Consider the following 24,473-nt stretch of genomic DNA (forward strand, 5'->3'; position numbering starts at 1 on the left):
TGTGTGTTTATTGACAACATGGTTATAACCTGGACACGTTAGCTCGTCGGTATTGTAACACGTGACTGTGGACCTACTCAGTGGCCTAGTGGTTAGAGTGTCCGCCCTGAGATCGGTAGGTTGTGAGTTCAAACCCCGGCCGAGTCATACCAAAGACTATAAAAAAATGGGACCCATTACCTCCCTGCTTGGCACTCAGCATCAAGGGTTGGAATTGGGGGTTAAATCACCAAAAATGATTCCCGGGCGCGGCCACCGCTGCTGCCCACTGCTCCCCTCACCTCCCAGGGGGTGATCAAGGGTGATGGGTCAAATGCAGAGAATAATCTCGCCACACCTAGTGTGTGTGTGACAATCATTGGTACTTTAACTTTAACTTTTTACTACGAGCGTCTGCCCCGGGCCACGAGTCAAACAGCGGCTGTGTTAATGAAGCAGCGTCAGGCTGCTCACCGTCAATGAAACGCTCGGTGAAATCACGGATTAACGTTAAATATATGACGAGCCGCGAGCGATGCAGCTATAACCTATCTACTAGTGATGGGTTGATGAGGCGTCATGAAGCGTTTTGACACATTGCAAAACTGTATTGATACTGTGTCGATGCTGTGTCACTAAATAATGACATCTGCTGGACATTAAAAATCCCTACAGGCAACCTATGGATCGACTCAACTGACACCGATTTTATGACCTAGTACAGTGGTTCTCAAATGGGGGTACGCGAACCCCTGGGGGTACTTGAAGGTATGCCAAGGGGTACGTGAGATTTTTAAAAAATATTCTAAAAATAGCAACAATTCAAAAATCCTTTATATATTTATTGAATAATACTTCAACAAAATATGAATGTAAGTTCATAAACTCAGTGAAGCACAAGCTCAGGTTTGTCACTAAAATGTCTGTCAAAAAGAACTGTGAAAAGAAATGCAACTATGCAATATTCAGTGTTGACAGCTAGATTTTTTGTGGACATGTTCCATAAATATTGATGTTAAAGATTTTTTTTTTTTGTGAAGAAATGTTTAGAATTAAGTTCATGAATCCAGATGGATCTCTAATACAATCCCCAAAGAGGGCACTTTAAGTTGATTATTACTTCTAGGTGTAGAAATCTTTATTTATAATTGAATCACTTGTTTATTTTTCAACAAGTTTTTAGTTATTTTTATATCTTTTTTTTCCAAATAGTTCAAGAAAGACCACTACAAATGAGCAATATTTTGTTATACAATTTAATAAATCAGAAACTGATGACATAGTGCTGTATTTTACTTCTTTATCTTTTTTTTTTCAACCAAAAATGCTTTGCTCTGATTAGGGGGTACTTGAATTAAAAAAAAAAATCACAGGGGGTACATTGCTGAAAAAAGGTTGAGAACCACTGACCTAGTATATACAATAATATAAACCAAGTCATTGTATTTCATTTAGGATTATTTCATAACTTCATTTAAATAAAAATATATGTTTTGTCTTTTTTAGATACAGTCAATAAATAATGTGAACATGTATCATAACATGGAAATCTAAGAGAACGTGTTGTGAATGAGGATGCTTGTGGCCCTGGAAATTATTATTTATTTATTTTTACACATTTTTATTAAAAAAAAAACAGTTTTTCCAACGTATTCAATTTTAGACGCTTTCTCTTCTTAGTTATTATTTCTCCGGCTGTAGAAAAGACCCGCTCACAGGGCACAGAGGAGGCGTCCCATCACTACTATCTACCTATAACACCTGTAAAAATGAAGCAATGCTACCACGCTAGCAAGCGTTAGCTAGCCGGCTATGAGCCACCAAGCTGCTAACTGTCGCCAAAAGGCACCATTTAAGTTTTTTTCCCCATGGCATCCTGGATCAAGGCTTTCAGCAGCTTTTGGACGTTTGAGGTAGAAACGTAGGAAGCGCCATCATTATGAAAAGTAGCCGGCGAATATTTTGATGCCTTCCGTCCGTCCCTCTTCTTCTTCTTCTTCTTCTTCTGGCCCACCAGGTGAATTAAGTGCTATTGCATAGTGCATAGTAGGCTACCGCCACCTACTGCACCTGAGGTGTAACTACAAGCAACATTCACAGACAGTCCCATTGCTTTTATGGGTAGGGGGGGGGGGGGGGGGTTACCCACATATGCGGTCCTCTCCAAGGTTTCTCATAGTCATTCACATCGACGTCCCACTGGGGTGAGTTTTCCTTGCCCGTATGTGGGCTCTGTACCGAGGATGTCGTTGTGGCTTGTGCAGCCCTTTGAGACACTTGTGATTTAGGGCTATATAAATAAAGATTGATTGATTGATTGATTATGAGCGGTCGAGCGAGTCAAAAGCCGAAAAATCCATTTGTGGCGGACGTAATTCTTTCGTGGCGGGCCGCCACAAATAAATGAATGTGTGGGAAACACTGCAGCATTTTACACTTTAGAAACAGGATTGGTTGTTCTTCCCTTGAGCTAGGACTGTCCCTAGTCCAACAGCAGATGTGTCGGTCTGGACAAGTAACCGCTGCTTGAAGTCTGGCGTCCTCAGCACGGATGGTGAACACAGGCAGTCCTTTAAGGTCCTGAAGGCAGTTTCACAGGTTTCGCTCCAGATGACAGGATTCCTTTGGTCCTTTGCCATCAGAGCTGTGATTGGAGCAGTGATGGTGGCGAACTGCTGGACAAACCTCCTGTACCAGCCCGTCAGGCCTAAGAGGAAAGACCTCACCTCCTTCTTTGTCCGAGGCCGCGGGCAGCTGCGGATGGCCTCCACCTTGTCCACTTGGGGTCACACTTTTCCACATCCCGAACAATAGCCTAGGTACTTGGCCTCCTCCTTGGCCCACTGACACTTGGCATGATTCAGGGTCAGTCAGGCCTGCTGGATATGACCCAGGACTCACTCTATATGGCTCAGGTGATCTTTCCAGGTGTTGTTGTTGATCACCACATCATCCAGGTGGGCAGCGCTGCGGTTCTCAGATCCTCACAGCACACGGTCCATCAGCCTCTGGAAGGTGGTTGGCGCTCTATGCAGTCCAAAAGGCATCACTTTGAATTGGAAGAGACTGCGATGGCTCAATCACCCCCAAACGCTGCATCTCCTCCACTTCCTTGCGCAGTAACACCACCAGATATTGGGGAACTCGGTAGGACCTCTAGCGGATAGACTGTCTCTCTCTCTCGGGCGGATGACATGCTCGACTAGCGCTGTCCTCCCTGGGTTGGCAGCAAACAGCTCCGGCACCTTCTGGAATACTTGGTTGAGTTGACTGGTCTGCGTTTGGAGTGAGGTGGTCAAGAACAAGTGCTGTGTTCCCCGCAAAGTCTGCCAGGGTTATTTCTTCCTCGCCTTTGCTGTCCACCTTCTCCATCAGAGATGCCACTGGATTTTAAATCAGGGCCTCTAACCACACCTTCAGCAGGCTGACCTGGTAGGCTTGCCTTGTCTTTCTCTTTTCAGGATGATGGATCTCCTAGTTCACAGGGCCCATCTTCATGAGAATTGTGTAGGGGCCCTGCTACTTGACTGGCAGCTTGCTGTTTGAAAATGGAAGGTGCAGCAAGACCTTCTGTCCTGGCTGGAAGTTTCAATACCTGGCTTGTTGGTCATGCCACACCTTTTGAGTAGGTTGGGTCTTACGCAGGTTGACCTCTGCCTCTTCTCGATACTGGGCCAGCCGTTCGCTCATTTTCAGCACATACTGCACTACACTGCGATCATTGGCTGTTGGGGTCGTAACCTACTAACTCTTCAATAGCAGGTCCAATGGGCCCGTCAGAGGGTGGTACGGGGTAGTCTTGATGGGCTTAGTTTAGAGCTGACGGTGGAAGAACTGTATCAGTCTGGAGGTAAAGTTGATCCCCTGGTCCGTGAGGATCTTGTTTGAGAACCCCACTCAGGAGAACAACTGCACAAGACATCGCAGCACAGCAGGAACAGTAACAGTACTGAGGAGAAATGCTTCCGAAAATCTTGTTGCACAGTCACTAATGGCTAAAATATATATATAATATATACCCCCTGCTATTCTTTACTATAGGACCCACAATGTCCATGGCTAAACACAGAAATAGGGTAGTTGCCAGGTCCGCTTTATAGATATATCTTTTGGCATGTGGGACAGGTGTTGCAAAAAGCCTGTATAACTGTACATAAACGGTCAATAAAACCTAAAGGAAACTCGTAAGTAAGTTTTGTTGCAGCCTAAATGTCCTTCCCAAAGTAAGGTATGTGCCTGGTATAGAAAAATAAGGGGTCGACACGTTCCCAGTACCATCAGTTTCTTGGCACCTTCTGCTAACATGTACAAAATGTCATTTTCGAGCACAAAACACTAACGTTTCATGCACTAAAGTACCGTATTTTCCGCACTATAAGGCGCACCTAAAAACCACAAATTTTCTCAAAAGCTGACAGTGCGCCTTATAACCCGGTGCGCTTTATATATGGATTAATATTAAGATTCATTTTCATAAAGTTTCGGTCTCGCAACTACGGTAAACAGCCGCCATCTTTTTTCCCCGTAGAAGAGGAAGTGCTTCTTCTTCTACGCAAGCAACCGCCAAGGTAAGCACCCGCCCCCATAGAACAGGAAGCGCTTCTTCTTCTACTGTAAGCAACCACCCGCCCGCGTAGAAGAAGAAGAAGCGCGCGGATATTACCGTACGTTTCATTTCCTTTGTGTGTTTACATCTGTAAAGACCACAAAATGGCTCCTACTAAGCGACAGGGATCCGGTTCATGAAAAGACGCAATCTCTCCATCCGCACACGGATTACTATTTCACAGCAACTGCCTAAAGACTTTCAAGAAAAGCTGGCTACTTTCCGTGCATATTGTAAAAACAAGATAGCTGAAAAAAAGATCCGGCCAGAGAACATTATCAACATGGACGAGGTTCCACTGACTTTTGATATTCCTGTGAACCGCACTGTGGATACAACGGGAGCACGTACGGTGAATATTCGCACCACAGGGAATGAGAAGTCATCCTTCACTGTGGTTCTAGCTTGCCATGCTAATGGCCAGAAACTTCCACCCATGGTGATATTCAAAAGGAAGACCTTGCCAAAAGAGACCTTTCCAGCCGGCGTCATCATAAAAGCTAACTCGAAGGGATGGATGAAGAAAAGATGAGCGAGTGGTTAAGATAAGTTTACGCGAAGAGGCCGGGTGGCTTTTTTCACGCAGCTCCGTCCATGTTGATATACGACTCCGTGCGCGCCCACATCACGCTGGTTTTTAATATATTATTAAAATTTGACTGACCTATCTGACTGTTTTTTTGACATTCCTTTAGCGCAGTTAGATGCGGCTTATAACACGGGGCGTCTTATAGGTGGACAAAGTTTTGAAATATGCCGTTCATTGAAGGCGCGGCTTATAACCCAGGGCGCCTTATGGTGCGGAAAATACGGTAGTCTGATTTCTCTAACAGTTAGTTTTTTTTGTATTTTCACACGTGTGTGAAGTCCAAGTGTCCATGCAGTCTCTCTAATGTGACTACTGATCATATGCCATGTGCCTCCTGTACACTGTAGGGTGCTTATTTCCTTTTAGTACGTATTCATGATTCTTTTTTCGGTTGACCTATGACGTCACACTAGGATCTGTGGATCCTTAGAACTTGCTTCACATGATGTCTGCTGTAATATTGGCACAGATTACAAATAGTAGGTCTCTAATAGCTATGCTGATGTTAAATAGACAGTATCAAGAAATGATCTTGGATTGCGCTGCGAACATGACGCTACTAGCAAGAATGTATCAGGGTGGATGCACGGCCGAAGCAAAAACAGACAGATGTGAGAGTTTTTTTGAAGGAATTATCAGACGGAGATCATGGAAACAACACTTTTGAATGTCTCATTCAAAAGGCGGCAAAGGCTCTTTGGATTGATGGAAGGAGTTTTAAAAGAAAATACCGTTCTTTTAGCACCGTTCGTGCTTGCTATTGTTCTGGACTATCTTGCCAGTTGTGTGGAATACAGAAGTTTTGTTAATTAGTTTGGATTGCACAAATGCAGAGTGAAGAGGTTTGTGTACGCTTTATTATTTGCTTTTAATATACCTGCTTCATTATCTTTCATCATTTGTATTTTGTTTGGGAATCTGATTAAATACATTTTGCCCATGTACACGTGGCTAGTGGTGCATAATGAATTATCTTGCAGATTGTATTGTACCATATGTCCCGGCAAGAAATCTGCGTTCAAAGAACTCTGGCTTATTAGTGATTCCCAGAGCCCAAAAAAAGTCTGCGGGCTATAAAGGGTTTTCTATTCGGGCTCCAGTACTATGGAATGCCCTCCCGGTAACAGTTAGAGATGCTACCTCAGTAGAAGCATTTAAGTCCCATCTTAAAACTCATTTGTATACTCTAGCCTTTAAATAGACCCCCCTTTTAGACCACTTGATCTTTTCTTTTCTTTTCTCCTCTGCCCCCCTATCTCTTGTGGAGGGGGGGGGACACAGGTCCGGTGGCCATGGATGAAGTGCTGGCTGTCCAGAGTCGGGACCCGGGGTGGACTGCTCGCCTGTGCATCGGTTGGGGACATGTATACGCTGCTGACCCGTCTCCGTTCGGGATGGTTTCCTGCTGGCCCCACTATGGACTGGACTCTCACTACTATGTTAGATCCACTATGGACTGGAATCTCACTAATATGTTAGATCCACTATGGACTGGACTTTCACAATATTATGTCAGACCCACTCGACATCCATTGCTTTCGGTCTCCCCTAGAGGGGGGGGTTACCCACATATGCGGTCCTCTCCAAGCTTTCTCATAGTCATTCACATCGACGTCCCACTGGGGTGAGTTTTCCTTGCCCTTATGTGGGCTCTGTACCAAGGATGTCGTTGTGGCTTGTGCAGCCCTTTGAGACACTTGTGATTCAGGGCTATATAAATAAACATTGATTGACTGATTGAAGTGCTGTGTTTTAGGAATAAGCACTGAATCCGGTACTCTTTTTGCACCGACCGAATCTCGCCAGTCATTACTGATTCAGGTAAATCCAACCTGGGTTACACATGACATCATGTCCAGTTACAGATTCAGCCGGCTTTAAATAGGAATGTAATTATAAAAAGGTAAAAATGATAACCACAGTAAAACTCCCAAAGATTAGTATTATCCTTTTGAATTGGGTTGATCTAAAAACCGTGATCGATAACTGCATTTTGACAAACTCCCGGACTGACTGGCGCCAGCTTAAATGCTAACATGAAAACAAAAAACATTAACGTCTTTCCCCATGAAGAAATGACATACCCAAATCTAAACTTACAAAAACACCTTACTGTCTGAGCAACTAAAATATTCAATTGTGTATGCTGAACCTACAAGCTGTGTTATGACAAATAATGATTGATCAGAGAAATACAAGACGGAGGGAGAACAACAAAGAGTAGAACGCCCACCAGAAATATTACATTTGCAACACAATTTTCATTTAAATACATCTTAAAGTGTTAAAGTACAAACCAGTGTTTAACATAATAAAAGCTTAGCCATTAAAACAGATACAAAACTAAGACTAAAACACTATCAGTGAGGCATAAGAAATAAAAAAAACAATATCACCTTCAAGCGCTTGTTGCATGTTGTTGAGTCTGCATTCATTCAGCACCGAAATAAAGCGATACCAATATCTACTTTCTTTGACTACCGTTAACGAGGCCCCGTTGCCATTATGGAACTGGGTTTTAGGACCCATGCTGCTCGGTGCAGTACAATGACTGAAAACACAATAACAAACCTGAGAAACAACAATAATATATACAATGACATAGGCCTGGATGATTATGGCAAAAATAATCATCAAGATTATTTTGATTGCAATTGAATTCACGATTGATAACACGATTATTCGTTAATTTGAGAACATTAGTATTTCATGTACCACCAAAATGCAACCTTAAATATAATTTAAAAGAACATCTGGATATAAATTAGTAACAAATAAACAAGAAAATAATAATAGTAACAACAATTAATGAAAATAATAGCCTTATGAAAAAAATGTAATGTAGTTTTTCCATTTTAAATGTTTTAAATTTAGTTTATCTTTTATACTTCTTTTACCCTCAGAGAGTGTGCTTTTTGTGTCGTATGTAAAATCTAATATGGATGGATAAAATGTTTGTTAATTAAATGCTAAAATCCGCACATTTATTGGTGCAATACATCTTTGGACAGTTTTGACCAGTATTTCAAGTCAAAACATAATACTTTAAGTACATTATGCTTGTGGAAGGTACTTTTTGAAGCCTTTAATTCACTAGTGCAGTCAGACCGGATGTTGCATACAGCGCTGTTATTGTGAAGGGAGAAAGTGTGCTGCCGTTCTGAGCTTGGCAAGCACGGAGACGACTTGAGGCTGTAGAGAAAAAGTTGCCACTGCTCTCCAGTTTGTACATTGATCTTACATCCATGATGTCGTTCACAACAACACAAGCAGATGAGATGTGTTGTGGGTGTATGGATTGTTTTTGCTAGCTTTAGCTTTGTAGTTTAGTCGCTGTTTCAAGTGACCGCCTCATTGTTTAGTTCGGGACGGGGCGGTTGAGTGATTCGAGAATTAATTATATTGAATGATGAATCATTATTTTCCCAAACAAATGTTCTTTCTCCTCACGATACAAGGTTTCCCCTTAATGTATTTGATTGTGGCGGTGCGCCAAGGCAACATATTTGCAGCTATACCTTGAAAGTATATATTTTTTTAAATGCGAAAACAAATTAAAATAATATAATGTAATATAGTGTCCAGAAGAAGACACACAAAGTCTGACACTCTTTTTAGCTTTTATTGCGAATTGTAGGCTAACAGGCCCAAATCCAACAAGTCTTTCCTCAGTGCACAAAGGTCTCCATGCTTCACTCCTAGAAACACAACACTTCTTCATTCTCCGCCAACACGGTGTGTTCACAGACCAAAAATATGGCAGATAAATGAATATATGTAGTCTATTAGTTGTGCACTATTCACTAATGATTCACCGAAAATGTGACCGCCAAAGAAAAACGTACTTTGATCACCGGAACAGCGTTGCCAAAACTGAATGTTGCAATGACGTAAGCCAGCTGTGTCAAATGTACGGCCCACGAACAGGTTTTATCCGGCCCGCGGGATGAGTTTGCTAAGTATAAAAATTAACCTGAAATTTTTTAAATGAAAGAAACAGCTGTTCTAAATGTGTCCACTGGATGTCGCAATAGCAATTATTTGTATCTTTGTAGATGTAGCTATGTATGTACAAAATAAACCACGTTAGTACATCAGTCGAGGAAAATGATCAAACTATATAAATAACATCCTGTAATTTGATTTTGATAATTTTTTTATCCTGATAGATTGAAAATTAACACCAATGAGTTGACTGATGAACATTATCACATAATGTATTCAGAAAATATAGATAACGACAAATAAAGATAGAATACTTAACCGCAACATGTAATTGTAAAAAAAAAATATATATATTAGGATTTGTACAATTTCAGAATGTGCTTGTTCTATTTTTAAACTAAGAAAACAATCTGAAGTTGTCTTTATCTTTAAGTTATCGTGCAGTGATTTCACCAGTCCGGCCCACTTGGGGGTAGATTTTTCTCCATGTGGCCCCCGATCTAAAATGAGTTTGACACCCCCTGACGTAAGCAATATGCACAGAGTTGTCTGGATCGGAGGCAGAATGTCCGCGCTGTGGACATATTTTGATGTATCCGAGATATACCTGCGGACAGCGATCTTAAACATTTTAAATGACATCGGCCGGCTTAAGGAGAGGAAGACTCACAGCAGCGCGCATCAAGTTTGATGTCAGGCTCTCTGCAGTTCGCTTTTCGTCGCGGACATGGAGCGACAGAAGTAAAACGTCTCAAACACCATTACAGTCTACAATAACACTAGAAATAGATGCTACAGTACTTTGATTGCCAGTCGTCTTTGATAAAAAAAAGTAACTAAAACGATTGGAGAAATCTCTAGAAAAAAGTACATTGTACAATAAGCAGCAAAAATGTAAGAAAAAATATACGTTAATATAATTAATAACAGATAACAAGCATTATTAAAGAAAATAAATGCATCATAGCAAATCATGTGACGTCATATTGACCACAGGTATCTTGGCAATCCAGGGGAAATCTTGCAGTGACAGCATTTCACTCACATTTATGTCAATTTTTGTAATATTCTGCGTTGAACAGTAGATTTTGTTTTATTGGCCAATTCTGTGATTCCGTCCGTGATCGCGGAAATCGTATAGCCTTATCTTTTTGTTGAATTTAGGGCTTATTAATTAGGTGTCAAATAAAAAGTAGTAACCATGGTGATTCCAAACTTCTAGACCAGTGTTTTTCAACCACTGTGCCGCGGCACACTAGTGTGCCGTGAGATACAGTCTGGTGTGCCGTGGGAGATTATGTAATTTCACTTTATTGGGTTAAAAATATTTTTTGCAAACCAGTAATTATAATCTGCCGTTGTTGAGTGTCTGTGCTGTCTAAAGCTCGGCAGAGTAACCGTCTAATACTCTTCCATATCAGTAGGTGGCAGCAGTAGATGTCGGGAACATGGTTTGTACTTAACACAATATGCGGGAGGCAGCGTGTAGGTAAAAAGGTATCTAACACTTAAACCAAAAATAAACAAAAGGTGAGTGCCGCTAAGAAAAGGTATTGAAGCTTAGGGAAGGCTATGCAAAACAAAACTAAAACTGAACTGGCTACAAAGTAAACAAAAACAGAATGCTGGACGACAGCAAAGACCTGCAGCGTGTGGAGCAAAGACGGCGTCCACAAAGTACATCAGTACATGACATGCCAATCAACAATGTCCCCACAAAGAAGGATAAAAACAACTGAAATATTCTTGATTGCTAAAACAAAGCAAGTACGGGGAATAGTGTTCAAGGAAGACATGAAACTGCTACAGGAAAATACCAACACTACACACAAGAAAACACCTAAAAACTCCAAATAAGTCACGGTGTGATGTGACAGGGGGTGACAGTACACCTACTTTGAGACAAGAGCTATAGTGATGCATGCTTGGTTATGGTTTGAATTCATATCCAACAATTGCAACTTTTTATTGTCAATATCGGCTACTGAGATTAATTTTTTTATGATTTCTGCTGGTGGTGTGCCTCCGGATTTTTTCAATGATGAAAATGTGCCTTAGCTCAGAAAATGTTGAAAAACACTGTTCTAGACAACGTGGTCTTTCTTCACTCATTCATCCGTTTCACCGTTAGAAGCTCAGGAATTTGCAAGCACGTTGCGCAGCCCATTAATAATTTTTTTTCCGACTGCAATATTTTAGTGAAGAAGCCACAATCGAAATCATGATTAAAATTCAATTCATTGTCCCGCCCTCCAATGACATGATCTTTATTCATAGTTTTTTAATGTATTTATAATACTATCGGTTTTATTTATTATTGGTAAATTCTGCTACTCAAGATGCTTAACAGTTAACCGTTAAGAGTGTTAAAAAAAAACCCAACAAAGGTTAGCTATACTATGTAATACAGAGTGGTTAGGTTATTTCAATTGCCATCATTTTAAAAGGGGGGGAGGGATGTCCTGGTTTTTAAGTACAATATGGCTAAAGCCACATCAGTAACAAAAGAAGAAAAAAGAAGTGCACCGCAAAGTCAGCTGATGTTTAGTCATCATGTCAAGGTACGTGAAGGGTGACTTCGTCTTTTGTAGGACCACTAAGTAGGTAAAAAGTAGGATGTATTTAGTACACTTCTTTCTACGTGACACATCTGTGACATCATAGGTTAACGTACTTTTTCACGGCTGAAATATTAGTTGCAAACATTGCCTGAAAGCTAGTTTGACCATGAAACGGATGAATGGTGTTTCCTTTATTTCTTAAGTAGAACAAAGCCTTCAAGATGTTCTGTGCTGGTGTAAAGCAGACACTTGTTTGGAGGGTCATGTGACCCCTCTTACACCTGCTAGCACAACCAAACCCAAACATTGCTGCTCTGATGGATCACACTCACACGTGACAACGCATCGATTTCTTTGCTGGGTGAGCTGCGGCGTGGAGAAATCCATTAAGTGGAGTCTTCAGCGGTGATGAGTGACAGGTCTTGACAGGCCCGCCTGCTTGACTGGCAGCCCGACACTCAAACAAGCCCTTGGCGCGCCATAATAGTTTAAAACACTTTCAATTACCCCCCCGTCAAACAAATCCCACACGCCAACACAAGGCGTATCCGATGCGGCGGTGGAGGCTCGCTGGCCGACAATCGTTTGTTTTATCTCACAGACGACGTTCTAACGTGAAGGCGGGAGTACAAAATACTTTAAGAGTATAAATAAGAATACACATATATCAATTGGTTTTATCGCCGTTTAATGATTGTCTTCAATTACAATGACGTGCACCACATGGCAACAACCAGCAGAGGGTGCTAAAGATGCTAACAAATTGTATTTCCCAACAGTACTACCGATCTATCCGCCATACTGTTTTATTTTTTATTTTCATCATTTCTATGTATTAAGAAGGTACATTTACTTTATTCTTAATATAAATAGAAAATATATATAATATAAAAATACACACCTGTATATACACATATACACATATATATATATATATATATATATATATATGTATATATATATATATATCATCGATACTACTATGATTACATCAATATTTTTTATCATCACAAAATATTTTTTCCTTTAAAAAAAATTCATATTATGTTTATAAACTCAGGAAATATGTCCCTGGACACATGAGGACTTTGAATATGACCAATATATGATCCTGTAACTACTTGGTATCGGATCGATACCTAAATTTGTGGTATCATCCAAAACTAATGTGAAGTATCCAAACGACAGAAGAATAAGTGATTCTTAAATTTTAACAGAAGTGTAGATAGAACATGTTCAAACGGAAAATAAGCAATTATTAACAGTAAATGAACAAGTGGGTTAATAATCCAAACTGATGTCCGTTCTGGTCCAGACACTTCCGACAACGCGAAGCGAAGGAATAGCACACATCATGAAACAATTCCCTTGGTGTTTGCATGCATTCACCTTCAATGGTTGCTCTCAATTCAATGACTGTTGCAGGTCTCATTGCGTAAACCTTGTCTTTTAGGTATCCCCCATGAAAGGAAGTCTAGTGGTGTGAGGTCTGATGGACATGGAGGCTATTCAACAAAATCCCTCCGTCCAATCCGCCTGTTTGGCAAGATCCCATCAAGGAAGGATCTAACATCGCGATGATGGGATCTTGCCAAGCTGAAAACACTTGTATTTAACATATCAAAGTAGGGCTGGGCAATATATCGATATACGCGATATATCGCGGGTTTGTCTCTGTGCGATATAGAAAATGACTATATCGTGATATTGGAGTATACGTTCTCACGCAGTTGCTTTTAGCTGCTGGCATTACACTACAGGCTCTCCTCGCTCTTTCCTGTGTCTCCTTTTCACAGACAGACAAGCGCACCTTCTTACACACGTCACATACTGAGGTTGCAGCATGGTAACGTTAGCTGTGATGCTAGCGCAGCCGTGCGAGTGGTAATACGAGAGAGAGAAGGTGCGAATCTTGTAACAAATGAAGGAATAATGAATTCCCCCCAAAAAACAGCAGGGGGTCCATCGTCTGGCGGTGGTTTGGCTTCAAGTGGGAAAATGTCGAACAGACAACCGTAATTTGTCAAGTGTGGGGCAAAAGCGTTGCTATAAAAAGTAGCATTACTGCTAATATGTAGCATCATTTGAAAAGTCACCCGCTAGAGAATGAAGAGTGCTTACTCCGCATGTCAACATCTCCGTTTGGTGCCACACACCCACACCATCAAAATGCAGAGGCAAACATTTCCAGATCAACACCGTATGAAAAAAATAGTGATTTTTTTTTAGTTGTGATTTCCTTCTCTGCTGAAAGTTTTAAAGTAGCATATATTAATGCAGTATGAAGAAGCATGTTTTAATGTAGACACATAGAATCATCATACTGCAGTGATTATATGCATCAAGTGTTCATTCAAGACTAAGGCAAAATATCGAGATATGTATCATGTATCGCGATATGGCCTTAAAATATCGCGATATTAAAAAAAGGCCATATCGCCCAGCCCTATATCAACATATTTTTTAATTACAATTATTCATGATTATTTGATTTTATTTTTCATGATTTCATTGGCGTTCTTGTAATAGTAATCGTACGCATCTGTGAAGCACTTGAATCGCCTTGCATACAAATTGTGCTCCAAGTTGTATGGTAACTTTAAAATGCACAAAAAATATATATATATTGATTTTCCAAAGCAAAAGTTCTGATTTGAATTCCATTTGGTAAATATTTTTGTGTACCAACATTTACAAATTATTTCATAAATATCAACACAATTCATGTACATAGTGTACCCCCATGTTTTGTATATATTGGTTTCAAATCACCTGACATGTATAATGTGTATATGTTAACGGTGTAATGGTACACAAACATGTCGGTTCATTACGTACCTCGGTTTAGATGTCACGGTTTGGTTCATTTTCAGTGCAGTAAGAAAACAAAATATACATTTTCTGGTTATTTATTTACCAACATTTTTAAACAATGGCTTTATTCTTTTAACATTGCTTTAAAATAGCTCTGTGTGTGATGGATGTGAGCCACTGCTAGGCTGATCAGTGCAACAGCAGGCAGTCATGAATGCTAAACATAACAATAACATACATATACACACAGGGTCCATTGCCAGGGTTAATGCAGTCAACATATATCAAATAAAAACTAAATAAGATAAGGCTCAGAATTGGTTTCTTAACAAAACCTTTCTACATATAAAGTGCAACATTTCCACATATAAAGTGCAACATTAAACTGCTTTAAGTTGTTGCTCAGATTAAATAAAATGACAAAATGATAAATGACAAATGGGTTGCACTTGTATAGCGCTTTTCTACCTTCAAGGTACTCAAAGCGCTTTGACACTACTTCCACATTCACACACACATTCACACACTGATGGAGGGAGCTGCCATGCAAGGCGCTAACCAGCACCCATCAGGAGCAAGGGTGAAGTGTCTTGCTCAGGACACAACGGACATGACGAGGTTGGTACTAGGTGGGGATTGAACCAGGGACCCTCGGGTCGCGCACGGCCATTCTTCCACTGCGCCACGCCATCCCACAAAACTTTTCTTCTACATACAAAAAGTGCAACATTAAACAGTATCAAGTCGATTCAGCCTCAGATTAACTTTTCTCCCCCCCACCCCCCACCCCCCAGCCTTTAACCCTGGTGACTTTCACTCAATCTTCATGTTTTTTGCCAGAAAAATCAGTCTATCCACATTATCTGCAGAAAGATCAGACCTGCTTGCAGTTACAATGTCTCCAGCTGTGGAAAATACCCTTTCGCTGGGCACAGAGGTAGAAGGTATGGCGAGGTAGTGCCTGGCTAACTTGGCAGTAAGAGGATATATGGGCTCATTGTTCTTCCACCATAGAAGTGGGTCAAAATCTAGTTTTTAATGCAATATGGACTTAAATCTGCTGCTATAAAAACATGTGTTATTGCTTTAGCCCTGTCTGACTGGCCGAGGAGAGGCTGCTTGAATGTGGTGGGGAGCTGTGTTTGCACCACGCTCGTCTTTCTCTTCGTTGAAGCGATGTTCACTTGGGGGTGCTGCAGCTTTAAATGGGTTAGCAAGTTTGACGTGTTGGCAGAAGCATACCCTACCGCTGCTGAACAATGTCGGCAAACCGCTTTCGTTTTGTCCACCTCTCGTCCTCCATTGTTGTATCGCACCGCAAAGCCGAAGTGTTCCCAAACGGGAGATCTTAACGAGGCAGGAGGGTCTTCCAGCTCTGGCTTTTGCATGTTGTAGTAGCCCGGTCGTTGCTAGCATGCCGTGTGTTGTGCCTCGGTGTGCATTGTTTACACAACGTGCGGTACGCTACTTAATATGTCCGTGTGGAAACTCGTTCGGTGCACCTCCGTTCCGAACCGAACCCCCCGTACCGAAACGGTTCAATACAAATACATGTAACGTTACACCCTTAGTATATGTAAATGATTTATCTATTTTTTTTAACGTACATTTTTATATACATGTTACAGGTTATATATTTTTTATTATTGAATGTATCAAATGTGATGAATATTTAATGGACCACAATGGAAACAAGCCTTTCGGCTTTTTGTGCCATCCATTTACCTTTTTAAAGCATTACATGGATTAAATTCTTTAAGATGTCAGTAAACTTCTCAATCAATCAATTCTAACGACAATAATAGTCGACCAATAGAAATGATTGAAAATGATGACAAAGTGCCCAATGAGCGATCCTCAAATCAACATCCGTCGTTTTTACTTCCAGTAACAAATCATTGCAGGTTTTATGTTGCTCAGAGCCACAAGGGGGCGCATTTACACAGCATACAGGATTGCTATAATATGTTATGATAAAGGAATGGCTTTTACAGCCTGGAAGTCATGTGTTGTTCCAAAAGGGGCTGCATTGTGTTCTTAATGTGTCATTTTTCAGTTGTGAAGTCATGTGATACGTCTTCTTAGCTGGTGCATAATTAAGGCATAATTATGCGGCATCAGCAGCACCACCTAGGGGGCTCTGTAAGCAGCAATAATGTCTTCTGTCGCCTGGGAAACACTAGAGAAAACACTGAGCTTATTCCACGTTTGTCCTTGAGTGTGTCTGCAGGCTATGAGTAACACGAGCCAGTGAAGGCAACGGTTGAAAAAAAAAAAAAAAAATTAAATTGCAGGCTATCTCATTCCAATCTAGTTTTAATAAAAATAAACAGGCTGTTGGTTTTTTACAGCGTTTGCTTTAACGCTGCCTAATTAGCGCTCAGCAGCTAGTGGTGTTGACACTCGCTTTGAAAACAAAACATGACAAAACATTTTGACAGGCAAAAGCAGACCAGCGACTCCACGTTCAAGCAAAACACACATCCAAAAACATCAGTCATCAGTTGCTTGGCGGCCAAACTTGACGGAAAACAAACAAAAAACTTAAAAGCTTAAAAATATGAATACATGAACACATTTAAAGTGTAAACAACAAGGATCTTTTCCCACAGCGAATATTTAAGGACATCAGAAACTTTCTAGGTCACTTTTTAAATTATTTTATTCATTAATCAAATGGTTTTATCTGAACTACACAAAACTATTACTTCTGTCAAAGGTTTCGTTTCAAATGTTGTATTTTAACACACTAACCAAATTAATGTTTTTTTAAACCTTAAAAACAATTGCTTTTGAATTTTCTTTTAAATATTGTTCAAGCAATGGTATGCTAAAAAATGCCTAAAATACACAAAATACAGGTAAAAGCCAGTAAATTAGAATATTTTGAAAAACTTGATTTATTTCAGTAATTGCATTCAAAAGGTGTAACTTGTACATTATATTTATTCATTGCACACAGACTGATGCATTCAAATGTTTATTTCATTTAATTTTGATGATTTGAAGTGGCAACAAATGAAAATCCAAAATTCCGTGTGTCACAAAATTAGAATATTACTTAAGGCTAATACAAAAAACGGATTTTTAGAAATGTTGGCCAACTGAAAAGTATGAAAATGAAAAATATGAGCATGTACAATACTCAATACTTGGTTGGAGCTCCTTTTGCCTCAATTACTGCGTTAATGCGGCATGGCATGGAGTCGATGAGTTTCTGGCACTGCTCAGGTGTTATGAGAGCCCAGGTTGCTCTGATAGTGGCCTTCAACTCTTCTGCGTTTTTGGGTCTGGCATTCTGCATCTTCCTTTTCACAATACCCCACAGATTTTCTATGGGGCTAAGGTCAGGGGAGTTGGCGGGCCAATTTAGAACAGAAATACCATGGTCCCTAAACCAGGCACGGGTAGATTTTGCGCTGTGTGCAGGCGCCAAGTCCTGTTGGAACTTGAAATCTCCATCTCCATAGAGCAGGTCAGCAGTAGGAAGCATGAAGTGCTCTAAAACTTGCTGGTAGACGGCTGCGTTAACCCTGGATCTCAGGAAACAGAGTGGACCGACACCAGCAGATGACATGGCACCCCAAACCATCACTGATGGTGGAAACTTTACACTAGACTTCAGGCAACGTGGATCCTGTGCCTCTCCTGTCTTCCTCCAGACTCTGGGACCTCGATTTCCAAAGGAAATGCAAAATTTGCATGGTTGGGTGATGGTTTGGGGTGCCATGTCATCTGCTGGTGTCGGTCCACTCTGTTTCCTGAGATCCAGGGTCAACGCAGCCGTCTACCAGCAAGTTTTAGAGCACTTCATGCTTCCTGCTGCTGACCTGCTCTATGGAGATGGAGATTTCAAGTTCCAACAGGACTTGGCGCCTGCACACAGCGCAAAATCTACCCGTGCCTGGTTTACGGACCATGGTATTTCTGTTCTAAATTGGCCCGCCAACTCCCCTGACCTTAGCCCCATAGAAAATCTGTGGGGTATTGTGAAAAGGAAGATGCAGAATGCCAGACCCAAAAACGCAGAAGAGTTGAAGGCCACTATCAGAGCAACCTGGGCTCTCATAACACCTGAGCAGTGCCAGAAACTCATCGACTCCATGCCACGCCGCATTAACGCAGTAATTGAGGCAAAAGGAGCTCCAACCAAGTATTGAGTATTGTACATGCTCATATTTTTCATTTTCATACTTTTCAGTTGGCCAACATTTCTAAAAATCCCTTTTTTGTATTAGCCTTAAGTAATATTCTAATTTTGTGACACACGGAATTTTGGATTTTCATTTGTTGCCACTTCAAATCATCAAAATTAAATGTAATAAACATTTGAATGCATCAGTCTGTGTGCAATGAATAAATATAATGTACAAGTTACACCTTTTGAATGCAATTACTGAAATAAATCAAGTTTTTCAAAATATTCTAATTTACTGGCTTTTACCTGTATATACTTAAGTTGTACTGAAATTTATTGTTGCTCTGCAGATTTTTTGTTGTCTCTTGTGTGTCCAAAATATAGAACTTGTCTAATATAGAACTTGTCTAATATTTCAGTGAAATTAAACCTAAAAATCCTCACAAATCTTAATAGTTATTATTAATTAATGGATTTTTCATCCTTTCATCCATTCCATCCAAAACAATTAAAATACCATAATTTTTATAAATTTTTTCAAGTTTAAAATTTGTAGTTTAAATACTAAATATATACAACATACTTATTTTATTTGTAATTATATTACAAAAGTATAATATATATATATATATATATATATATATATATATATATATATATATATATATATATATATATATATATATATAAATAAAATACTCCTAAAATAAAGCTTAATAAATTATAATATATATTTTCCATTTTATTTAAAGGTTTGTGACCAGTTTGTGGTGTAGAAACCAGCACAGCAGCGCCCCTAGACAACAATGATTGCTGTCCTGATGAGGATGTGACGGCCATTTAATCAAACAAGGTTGCAGCACACTGTTGGACACGGATGAGCTTCTCTTGCTCATTGATAGGCCGCGCTGTTGACCAGTCTCAAGGCAGAGGAGTGTGTGTAACACACACACACACACACACACACACACACACACACACACACACACACACACACACACACACACACACACACACACACACACACACACACACACACACACACACACACACAATTTACCATCTTTCATTTTGTTCATTATCACATTAAAGTAGATTTCAAATGGGATGATAACAGACATAACGTTACAATAAGACAAGACGTGTCATGTGACCACTTATGTCCCACATGTTGACCCTCAGCATCCTCTTAAGACCTCGTTCAAAATCAAACTTTAAACACACGCACACGTCAAAGACTGGTTTTCATGAACACATTGTATCATTACAATTGTATTCTCATATTTCCACTTTATTTTTGTAAAATAAAAAAGGTATATACTTTATGTATTATTTTAGTAATATTAGAATTTCTGTCATACAAATGCATTTTGTTTTGTACTAACTTTTATCACATATTTAAAATATTTTTTTTCTAATTAGTCCAACTTGATTCTTATAAAGAACAACATTTGTAGAAAAATGCACTTTATTTTTGTAAAGCTTACTTTTTTCCTTCTTGTAGATAATTTATTTGTGCCTCAACTTTATTATCATGTTTCACTTCTTAATAGTTTAACATCATGCTTGGATTTTTATTTTATTTTTTAAGTTCGTTGTTTAGTTAAAATCTACTTCTTAACTTGTATTTCAACTTTATTTTTTTTGTACATACTTTATTTTGGTTAAAATATTTTCCCTTGTCTTTCAACTGTATTTATGTAAAACTAGTTTTTAAAATAAAGTTAACGTTTAAATAACATCAATTTACATTTAAATTAAAATTTTAATAATTCACAAATCTACTTCACTATTTTCCCCCCTCATAATACTTGAAACGTTTCCAGGAAAATTCTGATTATTTTCTTTGTTTTATTATGCTGTCATAAATTGTTGATCTTTTCAAAAAGATTTACTATTTTTATAATATTTTTCCCATAATATTTTAAGTTTATTTATGGAGAATTAAAATAGTTTTTATTAAAGTATTATGACTTTACTCTTATAAATGTAAGGGTTTTTTAATCATATTTAAACTGCAGTATGTTGTAAAATGATAAACAGTATTGTTCTCCTTATAATATATTGACTATCCTCAGTAAATAACTTATATTTTTTAATCATACTTCGACTTTCCTGTGAAAGTATGATTACTTCTGAAAGTAGAAAGGCTCATATTTTGAATTATTGTGTATGATTTAGGATGGAACTTAGCCTATATTAATAAATGCATATTTTACTGAGGGGAATTTATCATTAAAATCGGCTTTTTTTCCCCCACACCTCACATTCAAAGAGTTGCATTATTGCATCATTTAATTAGAAAGGTGCATATTTGCTTTATTTGTAATTAAAAGGCAAGGGACAAGCGGTAGAAAATGGATGAATGGATGAATATGAATGAAAACTATGATATATAGTACATTCCCCACAAAACTAATATTAAATGCAGAAAGTAATTATTTTTCTTAGGGCAGCATGTATAGCGTATTATGCATATGTAGGTGCTTCTCCTCACAAACAGCATAAATGAATAAATGAGCAACATATAGCGCATCAAACACAGACCACATTTCATGTGACAACGCTGCCAATTAACAAGTTCTCCCACTCTTTAAAAAAAGAAAAAAGGAAAAAAAGGGATGATCAAGGTCGGTAGATTTCCACAGTGGATGCATAATTTATGTGGCTGCAACAAAACATCGTTCTGTTCGCTCGCTCAGCTCATTTATCGGAATAAAAAGTCCCAGAGGGTCGCCCGTGTAATGGGGCCTAATCCTGGATTGATCAGGAGGAAAAAACTGGAGACATCTGGGAAAAGCCAGCAAGTCAGGGCAGGACGACGACGGACTGATAGGAAGAAACTTCTATTTCCTGAGCTTAAAGTTTCACCTTTAAAATGAGGTCCCAGAATGTTTTTGCTGCCTACTTTTACTGCACCAAAGCTTTTTCCCAACTTATTGAAGAGATTTCAGAACCTTTATCATACATCAGCAACCTATCATTTCAAACGGGCAAATTCCCAGATAAAATTAAAATGGCAAACGTCGTACCAATTTATAAGACTGGTGACAAACACCAGTTTACAAACTGCACACCTGTTTCTCTACTTCAACAATTTTCTAAAATTATCGAAAAACTCTAACAACAAATTAGACAAATTCATAAATAAAAACGAAACACAGACAACCAATACGAATACAGAGCCAACATCTCAACATCAATGGAATTAAATTGAAATAACGATGGCAAAAAATGTGCTGCTGCAGTGTTTATCGATTTAACAAAAGCATTTGACACAATTAATCACAGCATCTTAATAAACAAAATAGAACATGGAATCAGAGGGTTGGTCTTGAACTGGGTTAGAAGCTACTTAACCAACTGGAAGCAATATGTGAAGATAGGAGAACACACTTCTACATAGGAGAACACACTTCTACAGAAAAGGGGTAAGATTATATAAGCTCAGCTTCTTCCTACTCCTTTTCGGACGTGCTGTAATGAAACAACTGGAAATATGTGATGCATTACATTGTATCGTATGCATGTGCGAAATAAACTGAAACTGAACTGAACTTCACAGTGACCTCCTATTTTGACAATCCAAAAAGGCTGAGCAAAATGTACAGTTGTACACATTTCATCACATAATTAATGACATTAAAAAGTAATTAAACATCTATCATTTATTTAATTATATTATATTATTAAACATGAATGGTGTCTTAATTGTGTTGTTTTTTTGTTGTTGTTACCCCAAGTCAAAATAATTGTATTACCTTCTCCGTAGTTGTGCAGTTGGTTATTGGTCGTCTGCTGCTCTCTTGTGGCGTTATGATGTAACTACAAATAAATGTGGTAATGAAAAAACATTTAATATTTTTATTTACTGTATCTGAAAATATTGTATTTGCACTCTGATTTGAATTGAATTATTGCATATTTTTTCCATGATGATTTTATTCACTTCCTTCTAATTATATGCATCTGCAAAGCACTTTGAATTGACTTGTATACAAAAACATGCACCTGGGGATAGGTTGATTGGCAACACTAAATTGGCCCTAGTGTGTGAATGTGAGTGTGAATGTTGTCTGTCTATCTGTGTTGGCCCTGCGATGAGCTGGCGACTTGTCCAGGGTGTACCCCGCCTTCCGCCCGATTGTAGCTGAGCTAGGCTCCAGCGCCCCCCGCGACCCCGAAGGGAATAAGCGGTAGAAAATGGATGGATGGACAAATTGTGCTCGATGAATACGTCTGCTTTGCCACTTGATCGATTATTTTCTTGAATATTTTCATTTCATCATTCAATACCAAGCAACTAAAACATTACACAATCAAGTAAGACTAAAATAACTATTGCTCCAATTTAAATTACAATTTTCAAACATGTATTATGCTCTATTCCACACAAAAATTCAAAATATTTTATGACTTAAGACTTTTTATTTTTATAATTAATTGAAAATGTTCTATTTTAATAATGTATACTACTGTAGTTTTCGCTTGCAAGCCACGGCCACTGCAAGGGCTCTGCCGCCATCTAGTGGCCACACACTGTAGCACAGCAGAACACAAAAACTATAAAAGGCAATTTCAAGCATCCGTAGACTACACACAAGTTTCTCGAATTGTATACTGCAAAAAAATATACTTTGGTCGCTTTGTAATTAATTCGTCGTCTAAACCTGCAAATTAGCAGATTGTTTTCACTCAAAAGTTACAATTTTGACTGGGGGATAAAAGGTTGAATTCACAAATTTTATTTGGGTTATTTACTTTTGAGCCCTAAAATAAGAGATAAAGTCTACTAGTGTACTAATATATTTGAACTACACTTGTGGAAAGGTTCAGCACAGGTGTTAGCAATTAGCAGCCGTTGCAATCACGTGAAGACTAAAGAGAAGAGAACGTGACAACATAGGCCGTTAAATAAACATACAGAACATGCTAACAAACATAAATAGACATACGTACTTTTCCAACTCCACGTTTGTTTCCACGACAGAAGTCATTTTTGTAGAAAAGAGAATGCGGTCGCCAAACAAAAAACCTGTGACGTTCAATTCTGTTTGGTTAGAGAGGTAAGTGACGTCACGTGACACCGGATACCGGAAGTTAATTTTCCTAATATTTAACCCTTTTTTTAATATTGCGTGTAAAACTGAATAAGTAGCAAATTACTATCACACAACACATTTATTTGGCCCTAGTTTATTAAATGTGTTTACATGATTATAAGATACTCCTCTTTTCACCAAAGTAGCTTTTGTTTTGAAAAACACGGGAGTATCCCACGCCCATTTCCTGTTTGCTATCCCATTTAAGTGATCAGTTGTTGTTAGCAGTCCTGGGCTGGGACTAAGAGATATACCTTAAATAGTTCACGCTTTTAATTAAGAGGATTCTTGCCCAGCTGCTATCATTCAAACCATGACAAAGGAAGAACACAGTTGATTTTGAATGACATGTGTCCACTAATATTACAGGAACATGCGACCAAGGGCTACAATCAATAATTGCCTCTAACATGTCTGCTAGTTGCAGGTTTTGAACTTTCATTGTCACAACAAGAACTCTATTGATGTTCAAATCAATGAGTCAAAGCAAGAACCCTTTTGATTTTGAAAGGAGTACACAACGGGTTGTTTACGGTTGAAATCAATAGGTGTGTCCATGCCATCCTTGTATTCTATTGGTTGGACTTTCAAAAGTAATCTGACGTCAATACAAGAACACTATTGATTTTGAAGGGCTCATAATACCAATTAGTCAAGGACCAGTAGGTTTAAATCCATCAATAACATTTAACCCCAATCTGATTGCATTTTTCAAGCTTTCTAAACAATTCCATGCTAA

At 38.9% G+C, this 24,473-nt stretch overlaps 1 protein-coding gene across 1 annotated transcript in view; it reads right to left on the reverse strand.

Moving 5' to 3' along the window:
- Positions 1–23,715, reverse strand: part of LOC133610586 (teashirt homolog 1-like) — a 437,114-nt gene extending 413,399 nt beyond the window's left edge. Inside the window, exons 1-2 of the mRNA XM_061966992.2 lie at positions 23,592–23,715; positions 22,394–22,457 (exon numbers count right to left, since the gene is read on the reverse strand). The gene's annotated coding sequence lies outside the window, so the exon portion shown is untranslated. The remainder of the gene's footprint in view (positions 1–22,393; positions 22,458–23,591) is intronic.
- Positions 23,716–24,473: the final 758 nt, after the last annotated feature.

The sequence above is a fragment of the Nerophis lumbriciformis genome, linkage group LG11 (genome assembly GCF_033978685.3).
Source record: "Nerophis lumbriciformis linkage group LG11, RoL_Nlum_v2.1, whole genome shotgun sequence".
In the NCBI taxonomy this organism is placed as follows: domain Eukaryota; kingdom Metazoa; phylum Chordata; class Actinopteri; order Syngnathiformes; family Syngnathidae; genus Nerophis; species Nerophis lumbriciformis.